The sequence below is a fragment of the Gorilla gorilla genome, chromosome 11, assembly GCF_029281585.2.
Source record: "Gorilla gorilla gorilla isolate KB3781 chromosome 11, NHGRI_mGorGor1-v2.1_pri, whole genome shotgun sequence".
Classification (NCBI taxonomy): Eukaryota; Metazoa; Chordata; class Mammalia; order Primates; family Hominidae; genus Gorilla; species Gorilla gorilla.
The window spans coordinates 123,431,044-123,444,755 of NC_073235.2; the positions used below are offsets into that span (position 1 = coordinate 123,431,044).

Genomic DNA, 13,712 nt, shown 5'->3' on the forward strand with positions numbered 1-13,712 from the left:
GTTGAACATAAAGATGAACAAAAGCAACAGTAAACATGACAATATTAAGCTTATCCATCATTACTATCACTGTTGTCACAATAGCCATTTTCATTGATTTATCTGCTAAGTCAAATGCCAGGTGTTTTACCTGTAACACCTAGAATAAAAACTAATCTATTACTATCCAAAACCCTATTAAATACTATATTTAATATTTAACCGTATATTTGATGGGGTTATTGAATTATCTATTATATTCATTTTATAGGTTAAGAACAAAAAAATAGAGAGCCTGTGATATTAAGTTTCTAAAATTCAAGCTAAAGTAACTTCTTGAGAGAGGGAGAAAGATGGGATTCAGGCAGGGCACGTAAGGAGCTTCACAGACCAAGTTTTTTACTTTCTTGAACTAGATAAGTGAATAGTACATTCAAGAATGAATGCTGTATCACTCTCATACCTTTTGATTACTTAGAAATGTTATTTTGTATTTAATCAAAATTTTAACAAGCAAAACCTGAGACACAGAGCGGTGTGGAGGGACCGGTTACAGTGTCCACTGTGCAATACTGCCTCTCACATTCATTTTATAACCATTTTAAGATTTCACTGTATTTCTGCTTTTCAATGTGGCAACCAATTATGTCTCTCTTGTATCTACTTTTTGACTACTCAATAAAATCAGTGTGTCTATAGTTGAAAATTGTGCAATTTAGTTACTTCAGTGTAGAAGGAGTAAGGTGTTACAAACATGGTGTTTTAACAATGGGCCCCAATCTCAAAGCACTACACTAATTTTAGTTTAGTGGAAGCTAGGAATCAGAAAAGGACACATGTATTTCTTATTAAACTGAAGTACTGAAGTGAAGAAATCTAGGTGATCTAGACAAACCTAAAGAACGCAGCAGGAATAAGGAAAAAAAAAAGAAAGAAAAGAAAGAGAAAGAAAGAAAGAAAGAAAGAAAGAAAGAAAGAAAGAAAGAAAGAAAGAAAGAAAGAAAATTTCCAGATTCTAAAAGGAATTAAGATAAGATTGGGATGGGGATAGGGAAGTTGAAGGGAAATATCTAAGATGAAATATTTTAACTGAGCTTGTGAGTCAAGACATTTAAAGCATCTAATAGACCAGAAGGGGACTAAAACAGGGAAACTTCAAATAATATTTTGATTAGCCTCTACTTCCATTCACCTTGGAAAAAAAATTAGTTGTTGAATAAATAAGACATGGCAATCTCTTCTAGCTAATTGAAATGTCCAATATTGGTTTGAATGTGTATGGATAACACTGCAAATAATTCAAAAGCATATTAATTAATGAGAGTAAAATTAGATTCCTAGTGGGTGACCTATCTGGTGCATCACTCAAAAGAATTATATTTATCAAAATTTTACCTAAGTTTACTTAGTGTTAACCATGCAAGAAAATGAGGACATATTCATTTTTAACTTCAGCAAGTGTTCCATTTGGGAATAGTTGAATTAAAAGCAAACCCTTAGCCTCTATGCTGGGAATAAGCAGAGAGAGAGCCTGGAGATAAATAAAATGACCTAGTCAGATTTAGCATGATACTAAAAAACAGAAAATGCTTTTGATGAAGCAAGTTCTGAGGCTATATAAAAAAAAAAGTATCCTATAATTACAGCTGTGATAAATATCCTCACTACAACATGAATTTGGGTCCAATAAACCCGTTCCAAATCCCCTGATTACCTCTTTCTTACCTCTAGTCTCAGTTCAAGATATTTCAGAAATTAACAGACATTTTTCAACTGGTTGCATTGGAGAAATTGTTTTTATTGACTGGACTGGTTTCCAGTAAGTCAGAAGAGTGAGGAAAAATCTGTCAAGGTAGGCTAAACCAATTCAACTGATTCTTACCCAACCTAACAGTAAAGAAACCAACAATAATGATGTGCTTTTCACGTAGCATATATAAACGCTGTCTGTGAAAGTGGAAATTGAACCTCTTGTAAGTTTTAGTCAATTAGATTTATGAGAACAGTAATACAGATTGAACATCCCTAATCTGAAAACCTGAAACTTGAAGTGCTCCCAAATCCGAAACTTTTGGGGTGCCACCATAATGCCGGAAATAGATTTCACACATAAGTACTTAACACAAACTTTTGTTTCATGCCTAAAATTATTTTAAAATATTGTATAAAATAATCTTTAGGCTACATGTATAAGATGTACATAAAATATAAGTGAATTTAGTGTGTACACTTGAGTCCCATCCCCAAGCTATCTCATGATGTATTTGCAAATATTCCAAAATCCGAAAAAAAGCAAAATCCAAAACAGTTCTGGTTCTAAGTGTTTAGAATAAGGAATACTCAGTTTATAGTATATCAACTGTAGTCTATGGACCTGAAATCAAAACTTCCTAATCAAGCTATATCAATACCGATTGAAAATATCCATCTTGTTCATTCTTATAAAAAGGAATGAATATATTTTGATAAATTAGTGAACAGGGTAAATAGTTAAGTGTAATAAATATCCAAGGGTGACAACACTAAAATCGGACTTAGGAGGTATTAATTTCAGGATTGTTTTGGCTGCCTTAACAAAAACTAAATGAAAGTGGCTTGAGCAAGGTAGAAGATTTATTTCTCTCTCATGTAAACTCTGAGTTGGTGGGTGGTCCTGGCAGGTGGAGCATCTTTGCTTTGTAAGGCCATCCACCGCCTCAGGTTCCTCCGATTTTACTTGTTTATTCTCGTAAGAATGGCCAAAGCTGGCTCGCTCCTACCACACTTCATAACCACCACACATCTACATTCCAGCAGAGGAAGGGGGTAGAGAGCAAGCGCCTTTTTTTTCAAGAACGTGACCCAAAAGGGTCACACATCAGTTCTATTCATTCACTGTCCAGAACTAAGTCACATGACAACATATGCTGCAAGGAAGGGTGGGAAATGTAGTCTCTGGAAGAGCAGCCACATACCTCTGTGAAGACTAGGCTGGCCCTTTTCACAAAAGAAAAAGGGGGAAAATGGATATTAGGGGAAATTATAAGTCTCATCAAATAAGGCAGCCGAATATTGGAAAGGACGTTAGTTTTCTCATTCAGAAATTAATTCTATTATCCAATGATATCATTTTTCTATGACCAAACATCAGCCTTCAGCTTATTTGGAAGTTATTCCTGCTACCCAACATGATTTTGACAATGCAATTATTATCTTGTGGATTTGGAGAAACTCCACCTGCCCCCAAATATTTCTCCACAACTTGGCTTTCATGGCTCCTGAAATTTCCATTTATTCTTTAAAGAAAAGTATAGATTTTAGGTTAGAGCGACCCAGCTAGTAGGTTTCAAATCTGGGTCGATCTAACCTAAAATCTATGTTTTCTTCTTTATGAAATGGAGTGGTACTAACTTCTTGTATGAGATTTGGGGATAATATACGTAAAGCCCCTTTTAGTATAGGAATTATAATATCTTCAGATAATCCTTATTTAAATGCGGAACTATATATTATTAAATTAAGGTAACATCTATAAAATAGACTTAGTGCTTATTTCATCAAAAGCACATTTTAGACATTGAGTTTTATGGGAACAGCAATTTTTCTTAGTTCTCTGTCTTTACTATCACCTCCAAAGGTTTTAAATTTATTTCAAGACTCTTTTGAGAATGCAGGCTCCTTCCAAATTTTCAAGCTCCCTTTTAACACCCTATGTGTTTACCTTATTTTTTTTTAGTAAGTCACCATGACAGCAGCATGCTTTTTCCTGTCTCTGTAATTATTTTTTATATTTTAGAGAAGTTTCAGTTTGCAGATAAAATTAACTGAAACTACAGAGCTCCTACTTATTCTCTCACTGCTCCCTCAATAGTTTCCCCTATAATTAATATCTTGCATTAGTGTATTACATGTGTTACAATTGGTAAGTCAATATTGATACATTTTTATTAACCAAAGTCTATATTTCACATTAGGGTTCACTCTTTACATTATACATTCCATGGGTTTTGGCAAATGTATAGTGGCATGTATCTACCACACTACAGGATCATACAGAATAGTTTCACTATCCCCCAAATCCCCTGCACTCCACTTATTCATCCCTCCTTCCCTCCCCTGGAGTCCCTTTCAAACACTGATCTTTTTATTGTCTCCATAGTTTTGCCTTTTCCAGAATGTCATAAAGCTTGAATACATACTACATAGCCTTTTTAGAATGGTGTCTTTCACTTGGCAATATACATTTAAAGTTTCTCCATGTCTTTTTGTAGCTTGATTGCTCATTTCTTATCATTGCTGAAGAGTATCTTATTGTACATATGTAGCACAATTCGTTTATGCACTTACCTGTTGAAGGGCATCTTGGTTCTTTCAAGTTTGGGCAATTATGAATAAAGCTGCTATAAACATCTATGTGCAGGTTTTTGTGTGAACAGAAGTTTTCAACTTATTTGGGTAGATACCAAGGAGTGTAATTGCTGGATAATATGATTAAGTGTTCATTTAATTTGGTAAGAAACTGCCAAACAGAATTACAAAGTGGTGGTACTATTTAACATTCCTATCACCATTGATGAGAATTCTTTTTTGTTCCATAAGAACATTTCTTGTTAATGTTTTGGATTTTAGCCATTCTAATAGATGCATAGTGGTATCTCACTGTTGTTTTAATTTGCAATCCACTAATAACATATGATGCTGAACATCTTTTCATGTGCTTATCTGCATCCATATATCTTCTTTGGTGAAATTTCTGTTTAAATCTTTTGCCCATTTTTTTTAAAGTAGGTTGGTTGTTTTCTAATTGTAGAGTTTTAAGAGTTCTTTGTATATGTTGAATACTAGTCCTTTATAAAATGTGCTCTGCAAAAATTTTCTCCAAATCTGTGGCTTGTCTTTTAATTGTCATAATGTCTTTTGTAGAGCAGAAGTTTTTAATTTTAACGAAGTGCAACTTATTGATTTTTTTCTTTCATGGATTGTACTTTTGGTGTTGCATCTAAAAAGTCATCACCAAACCCAAAGTCACCTAGATTTCCTCCCATGCTATCTTCTAGGGATTGTGTGGCTTTGCATTTATTAGCATGCTATTTTTTACCAGCCTTTTTATATACACATACATAATTGATGGCATGTTTTGTTGGTGGAAATTTATAGCAGAAATATCTCTGACTAACCTGTAGAAACTACAATTTATTTATGGCATGAATTAATCCAAATCTGTTTTTCTTTTTCAAAATTATTTTGACTAGTCTAGTCTTTTGCAATTTAATATAAATTAGAATCAGTTTGCCAAGTATGACCCAAAAAGCCTGCTGGAATTTTGATTAAAATTGCACTGAACCTATACATCAGTTAGTGAGAACTGACACCTGTGATTCGTGAGCTACCAGGGTAATCCCTTTGTTTGATTAAGTGTTCTTTGATTTCACTCAGCAAATCTTTGTAGTTTTTACTGTACAGAATTTTGCATTTTTATGCTGTTGTAAGTGGTATTTTTAAAACTTAATTCTGATTATGTAGTGCTAGCATACAGTATACAGTAATACAACTGATTTTTGTCTGTTGACCTTGTATCCTAACACCTTACTAAGCTCTCTTATTAGTTCAATAGCCTTTTCATAGTCTTTGGAATTATAGACAATTATGTCATCTGCATTTAGAGACGATTTTATTGTTTCCTTTCCAATCTGTGGCCTTTTATTTCTTTTCCTTGTCTTATTGCTACTTCCTACGACCTCCTGTTCAATGTTGAAAATGATTGGTGAGAATCATCATTCTTGCCTTATTCCCAATCTTAGTAGGAAAGTATTCAGTCTTGACCTCTTGGGCTCAAGCTATCCTCCCACCTCAGCCTCTAGAGTATCTGAGACTATAGAGACATGCCACCATATCCCCCTAGTTTTTAAATTTTTTGTAGAGTAGCTTTTCGCTCTGTTCTCTAGGCTGGTCTTGAGCACCTAGGCTCAAGCAATCTTCCCACCTCAGTCTCCCAAAGTGCTGAGATTACAGGCATGAGCTACCACAGCTAGCCTGAAATGTAGTTTAATATGGTAAATTGTATATATTTATTCTCAAATGTTAAACCAGCCTTGAATTCAAGGGATAAACCCCACTAATCATGTTGAATTTAATTTGCCAAATTTTTGTGAATAATTTTTGCATCTTTTTTTAGGATATTTAGTCCATACTGTACTATTCTTATAATGTCATTGTCTGGTTTTTCTATCAGGTTACTGCTGGCAGAACAGAGAAAGAGAGAGAGCAGGAGAGAGAGAGACAGAATCCACTAGTAGAATAAGCCATGATCACCGCTCAAAACTTGTAAGTTTACTTCTTTGCTAATAGATATTGGAATCATTAAGTTTGCTCTTAAAAAAAAAGGTATTTTTGTTTTGTTTTCTTTTTTCAGTTGCTACTACTTGATCAGTACCTGGAATTCTGAGGAAAACCCTATTAGAGATTGCAAATCCAGTAAATAAAGGCAGCAGTGGTACCTTGTTAAAAACATCAAATCCAAAGTGCTCTGAGGAGGAATATGTACGGTGTGTTCTAGGGACAGAAAATAAGACAAACGTGGCTGGAGTATTGGAAGGGGAAGTGAGCGTTACTAGAGAAGGTCATGAGGTGAGGCGGGCCAGATCATATGGGTCTGTGTAAGCTATGGCAAGGAGTGTGGATTTTATTCCAAGTAAGATGGAAAGTCTTTATGAAGTTTTAAAAATGGCAATGTTATGATTTGTAACATCTGAGTTTATGTTTACATCGTGGCCAAATTATTTTAGAAAATAATGTAATAATGGTTCAACAGTTTGATTGTGTTGCCCTTAAAATTTCACAAGACTTAAAATTTTCTACACTATTCATTTCAGTATTGACCGTAATTTAATAACTCAATTAGTAATGTTAAATAAATTATTTGTTACTACCTATTGAAATTATATATATATATACACACACACATATGTGTTTAATATAATATACATGTGTCTGATATATATATATATATTTATGAATTATATATGAAAACACTGGCTTTCTTGATTTCATCGGATGTTTTCCTTAAACATTTACCAAGCCATTGGTATTCTAATGCTATAGAAACTGGTGTTAATAACTCTATTATAAAATGTCTATTGATATCCTTTAAATATTCTTATAGAAATAGTCTTTTCAGGGGGCTGGGCATGGTGGCTCATGCCTGTAATCTCAGCACTTTGAGAGGCCGAGGCAGGCGGATAACCTGAGGTCAGGAGTTCGAGACCTGCCTGGTTAATGTGGCAAAACCCCATCTTTACTAAAAATACAAAATGTAGCCGGGCATGTTGGCGAGCACCTCTAATCCCAGCTACTTGGGAGCCTGAGGCAGAAGAATCACTTGAACACTGGAGGCAGAGGTTGCAGTGAGCTGAGATCGTGCCATTACACTTCAACCTGGGTGACAGAGGGAGACTCCATCTCAAAAAAAAAAAAAAAAAAGTCCTCCCAGTTTTGCCTAAAATATCAAAACAGCCAATCAATATTTAATTGATGTTTCAAACTTAGATGTATAATTTGGAAAAACATTTTAGTAGGCCTGTGCTTATTCACATGAAATAAGTAATTGCATATATGTTACGAATAATAAGGCCTCAGGATATCTGGCTCCCCAAAACACCCTTAATTTGAAGGAGTCAGGGAAGTAGCATCCACATTCAATGTATTTATGAGAACAGTCTAAGTTACTTCAGTTGTTAAGATAGTTGTCTGGTAGCAGAATATAAAAACCTATGAGAACAGGAGAATTATATTTTAAAGAGAAAGGTTTTCGAAATCTAAAATTCCAGGTGTGTAGGTATCATGAAAGGAAGGGCAGGTAGGGCACCCTTTGCCCATCTCATAGGTCTGCCAAATTTGACCTTAGTTTTTACAATATTTTAAATCACCTAATTTTTAGTTACAAGTTACCTTCATAGATTCAATTGCCTTGATGAGGTTCAATTTCTTCTTAAAAAGGGTATTACCATTACACCACATTTTAATATACATTTTATGGCTATCCATCAGCAATACATGACTTGTTCAAAATTAAAACTATATTTTTATGTGAGTTACATTTGGTGACACTTCAAACTAATTTTGAAGATTCACTGAGTATAATCAAGATCATAACAAATTTCCCCACATGTTTTGTAAATAAAAAATGTATTTATAGATATTAGTAAGACTATTTGGTGTTCCGTTTTTTAAGCCCGTTAGAAAAGCGCCGTATTACCATGGGAGTGACCTGATTTTCCAGATGCCGTCTGTCACCCCTTTCTTTGACTAGGAAAGGGAATTCCCTGACCTCTTGCGCTTCCCAGGTGAGGCAATACCTTGCCCTGCTTTGGCTTGTGCACGGTGCGCTGCACCCACTGTCCTGCACCTACTGTCTGGCACAAAAAAAAAAAAAAGAAAAAAGACTATTTGGGAACACAAAGCTATAAGATTAAACAAAAGGTTATAATCTTTTCTTGTTGGGGATCATCTGTTCTTTAATTTCAAACTAGAGTCTAAGATGATGTAGAAAATATGTTAGCTATTTCTTAAAGTGAACTTATTAAAAATGAGGAATTGTAGTATAATTCCAAGATTGAAGGGTGATGAAATATCTATGGTTTGTGATCTTTTCCCCTCACTCAAAATCATATGATTAAGAATGGGTGTGAAATTACAAGCAATTAATATTTATATTATTTTTGAGACTGTTACAGAGTTAGATTTGTGATTAACAAGACAAAATTCTATCAAAGACTGTGGTTTTGCCTTTAATTTCACATAATGTTAAGTATTCTTACTTAAAAGGAGTATGTTGACACTTTCTATGCAATATGGTACAAAAGAAAATTTATTTATTAATTATCTCTCTTCTTGGAGTATCAAAATATATTAGCCATTGGTAATGAACAAACATGCTAAATTTTATGAAGTAAGTTCCCTTCTCTTTTTCCTTTTCTTAAACACTGCCATCACAAGGTCAAATGGCAGATGGTTTGAGAGCCCCATCACAGACATTTTACCTAGCAACTTTAAATGAAAATTGTATTATTTTTTCTATTGTTTCATAGAGAAATTACTTCAAAGCTTAAGGTTAAAATAAGAAATATTTATTATAACACACAGTTTCTAAGGGTCAGGGAAATGAGAGCTACTGGTGCTTCTGGCTGGTTGGTTTTCTTAGAGTTGCAGTGAAGATGTCAGCCAGGGCTACAGTCATTTGAAGGGTTGACTGGGGCTGGTTAACTCACGTGACAGTTGTCTAGAGGTCTCAATTCCTTGCCACACGGGCCTTTCTGGAAGGCTACCTAAGTGTCTTCAAGACACTGCCTCTGGCTTCCCCCCATAACTCTCAGAAAAAGCAAGGCAGAAACCACAATGTCTTTCATAACCCTGACTCAGAGGCATCAAACCATCACTTCTGCCATGTTCTATTTGTTACCTAAACCCACCACTGATACAACATGGGAAGGAACTACGCAATGGCATAAATACCAGGAGGCAGAGATCACTGGGTATCGTCTTGGAGGCTGGACACCACAAAATAAGAGTAAATTTAGTGTGAGGAGGTTAGTTTGATTTCTTTTCCTCCTTCCTCTCCTCTGCCTCTTCCCTCTCCTTCTCTTCTTCCTCCTCTAATTTCTAAGAGACACATTGTAATCACCATTAGTCCTGCATTAGCTACAAATCTAAGGACACTCATGCTCATGTATATACATGAGCCAATAAACAAATAGACCTATTTACTTGCAATTTAGCATATGAAATTTTTCCACATGCAAAACAATTTAAAATGTTGATTCAGAGCCAAAAAAGAATCCATATTCAAGCAACTATCGCTCACTATTTTACCGGAAAAATGCCATGTTGGCAATCTTTATTAAGTTAATAGTGACAATTTTCATAGTTTTACTCATTTTTATTTTCTTGGTTCACCTAATAGTTTCTGAACATTGTAAACTATCTTGAAATGTATTTTAAGAAAATAAAGATTTCTCATCATTTGAGTAAATCTTTTCTACTAATTTGCACATAAGTAGATTAATCATAGGTAATAAATAAATAAATAATTGAAAGAAATTTTACATAGAAAGTTTCATACGTGTGTTTTTGAATGATGCATATCAAAATGGTCTTTTCAAATATTTTTCAGTGTGATTCATTGACCAGCAGCATTACTAGCAATGCTTACAAAAAACTGTGGATTCTTAGACCCTACCCAAAGCCTACTGAAGTTTGAAGCTACTGAGTTTGAAGTCCACATTTTAGCAAGCTGTTAGGTGATCCTTATGCATACTGAAGAGGTCAAGCTGCTTCTCTTTGCAATATACTTTTCAGATTTAGCAAAACCTTATTTCCCGTATTTGCACTAGCCATGCTCTTTTGGGTGCTAGGTTTCCTTGTTTTGCTTGAGCTTTAATTTACTACATACCCATAACATGCAATCACAGTATAAAGAAGGGTGTGTTCCCCACTTGGGTAGAACCTTGCCAGATTGCCCCACTTTATGTGGGTGGAGAAGAATCTGAAAGTTGAGACTTCAATTCAGGGCTAGCAAGTCCATACACACATCAGCACCACTTAATCCTTTAAAATGCTCTATATTTTAAATGTTTTCCATTTTTCTTTAGTGGAAATAATAAAGTGGCTTTAAATAAACAGTTTCTTCTGTTTCAGAAAGTTGTGTGTTTATCTCAGCGTGGCCAATCAATGGATTCCAAAAGGTTTATGGTTTTTTTACTCCTATGGGGCAACCAAAGGCTAAATTCTAAAGGATTTGGAAATGTCAGCTTGTAATACAAACTGTGTTGGCCTCGGGGCCTGAGATCACAACCGTAACTCACCATGTTTACAAATTATATCATTTGGTCTAGTATACTAACTGTAAACTCACCGACAATTATAGTAGAGAAAGAATTACAGTCAGCCTTTTTCCTTTTTTTTTTTTTTTTTTGTTGTCTGAACTGTCATGACATATGGATTCCTCATCAGTCCTCAAATCACACAGAGGGCCTCCCTAGAAGCTACTCTTGAAATCAATAGGCAGCTAGGCTTTCAGATGAAATACGGAATTGCTATAGACTTTTTCAGAAGGAGAACAAATGGTTTCACTAAACGAGTCCCGTATGTTATTCCAGGCAGATGTACACACATCTGTGATTTTTAATAGAAAGGATGAAAGTATTACATTTCATTAGGTAAGTTACACATTTGAAAAGTCAGTTTTTAATTCAGGCTATTATTTTTCTGTTTGTTGTTCCTTCTTACCCAATTCTCTCCAATTGTGCTCAGAAAGGCATGATTGTACACCCTTCTGAGGACAGAATGGTGATTCTTTACTTCTCTCTCAATATCCTCTTTTCCTTTTTCTTTCTCTACCCCACCTCCTCTTTTCTGTCTGTCCTCTTCTCTTCCCATTAATGTAGCTTTCAAAGTTGTATTAACTTTTTATTTGGCCTAAACAAGATCCGCTCACTTTAAGACTTTGCGCAAGAGAAAGGTAAGTAGTTTGTGGCTCTTCGCAACTGGCTTCTTCCATTGCCAAGTTGTGCAGTCTAGGGAATGCATAAATCCTAAACTGTCAAATATTGCCACTGAGCTTGTGCTCAAAGGATTTGGCAACTTCAGCAGAGTAAAGAAACACTGGCCAACTACGGCGGCTCATGCCTGCAATCCTGCACTCTGGGAGGCCGAGGCAGGTGGATCACCTGAGGTCAGAAGTTCGAGAGCAGCCTGGCCAACGTGATGAAACCCCGTCTCTACTAAAAATACAAAAATTAGTCAGGCGTGGTGGCATGCCCCTGTAACCCCAGCTACTCGGGAGGCTAATGTGGGAGAATTGCTTGAACTCAAACCCAGGAGGCAGAGGCTGCTGTGAGCTGAGATTGTGCCACTGCAGTACAGCCTGGGTGACAGAGTGAAACCCCGTCTCAAAAAAAAAAAAAAAAGAAAAAAAAAGAAGAAAGAAACACTACTTATCCGCTAAAAGCCTGATAGGTGGTACATTTGCTTTTAGAACATTGTACAATATTGACTCTGGATTATATTAATATTGATATAAATATAGATATATAGATACCAATACAGATATATCTGAGAAAATGTAACTCCTTTACATTTCACATACTATATATATAATTATTTCATATTTCGTGTGAAATTATGTATTTCACATATAATGAATATACTAATATATATGGAATTATGTATTTCATATATATTATTATTTGCATTATATCCATAATATGTATTTCATATATATTAGTATATCCATATTTGGAGGGGCTAATAAAGGTGGCAGAAATTAAGGGACAAAGAGGAATAGTGATAAGACAGATGATGTATTTATATTTTTATTCTAATAAATACATTAGCTGACATATTAAGAAGTACTAGTGCCTGTGGAGAGGGGGATGTGTGTGTGTGTGGTACCATCTGTGAAAATTTTCTTTCCAGCCAAAAGGTGTTGTGAACCATCAGCCATCGTATTTCTTGGGTAGCTGTCATTGATCTCTACCTGACATTCTAGGCAAGATCCCATTAGAGATTGCAAATCCAGAAAAGATAGAAGCCAGGAGGATGGGTCACAAGAAAAGATAAGCATTTATAGGAAAATGCTATACATTTTAAGGTAGAAATGATGACACTTTGTTAAAAGTGCTTAGAAAATAATATGTTTTAGAAATTATTTGTAGAATGATATTAAGAAAGTGGAGTAACAAGTAATTACAAAAATAAATGAGAGTTTTCTCTCTCCAACTTCAAAACTTCAATTGGCAAGACTGGTCAGAGCCATCCAGGAAAAGTCAATAGTGAGGGCAGCCCTCCACAGAATCTAGCCTGTCAGATTTCCTAGAGTTCCTTCAACCTCCACCCAGCAGCTACGGGAGCTAAGGGCTTTGCAGTGACCCAGGAAAACAGTCTGATGGAAACAGAACAGCTCCTTTCAGGTGATTCCTTGGGTCTGAAACTCAAAGTCAGTCCCCAAACCCCCAACATTTGCCAAGGCCAAGCATTGAGCTCTGTTCCCTCCTATCTATGCATACTTCTTATAATCTCTGTTCTTCTTTAGGGACCAATTTAGTGTTCATTATAATTTGATATAATGTCTAAAAACTGTACATTTTCCTTGGGCTCAACCACTTTCCAGAAGTATAGTAATCATCTTGTCCTATGTGATCAGTGTAATGGTGGGAGCTTCATCGTGTTTTACTGTGGCATATTTTTATGTGAAGAGTAATGCTTATATGCATTTTTAAAATAATCTACTTTAAGGTTACCCACTAGTGAATTTTTCTTCTCAGGTCAACACTATTTCTTATTTAATCATCAGCTTGGTTTTTTAAAATACCACAAATCTCTCTAAATTCAATATTGGTCTATTACTTTGGCTTCCTTTTTTTGTCTATAAAAATAAAAAATGAGATAGAGATGTTCTATCAGCACCTTTATGAATATTGATATTTCTCAAAAGTATGCTCTTATACTTCAGGCCTACTGTAAAGAAAATATGGAAAGAGCTTCTGGTTTCTTTGAAAAAAAAAATCAATGAAAATCTCAAGACAAGGCATAATGTCAAGTAAGTCCAATAATCAGACCATAGCTAATGACTAAAAAATCATGACGTGGCAAAAATGAAGTTTTATGCCTGTTCAGGTTACTAAACAAAAAATTGACTGATCTTCAACTAAAGCAAAAACAATGGAGAATGTATTGTACATCCCATCAAGCCTTCTGAA

At 35.1% G+C, this 13,712-nt stretch overlaps 1 long non-coding RNA gene across 1 annotated transcript in view; it reads left to right on the forward strand.

Moving 5' to 3' along the window:
• The window catches only part of LOC109025927 (uncharacterized), a 234,895-nt gene that overhangs the window by 170,688 nt on the left and 50,495 nt on the right, over positions 1–13,712 (forward strand). Inside the window, exons 5-6 of the long non-coding RNA XR_008677808.1 lie at positions 6,191–6,282; positions 6,371–6,585. This is a non-coding gene — a long non-coding RNA (uncharacterized lncRNA). The remainder of the gene's footprint in view (positions 1–6,190; positions 6,283–6,370; positions 6,586–13,712) is intronic.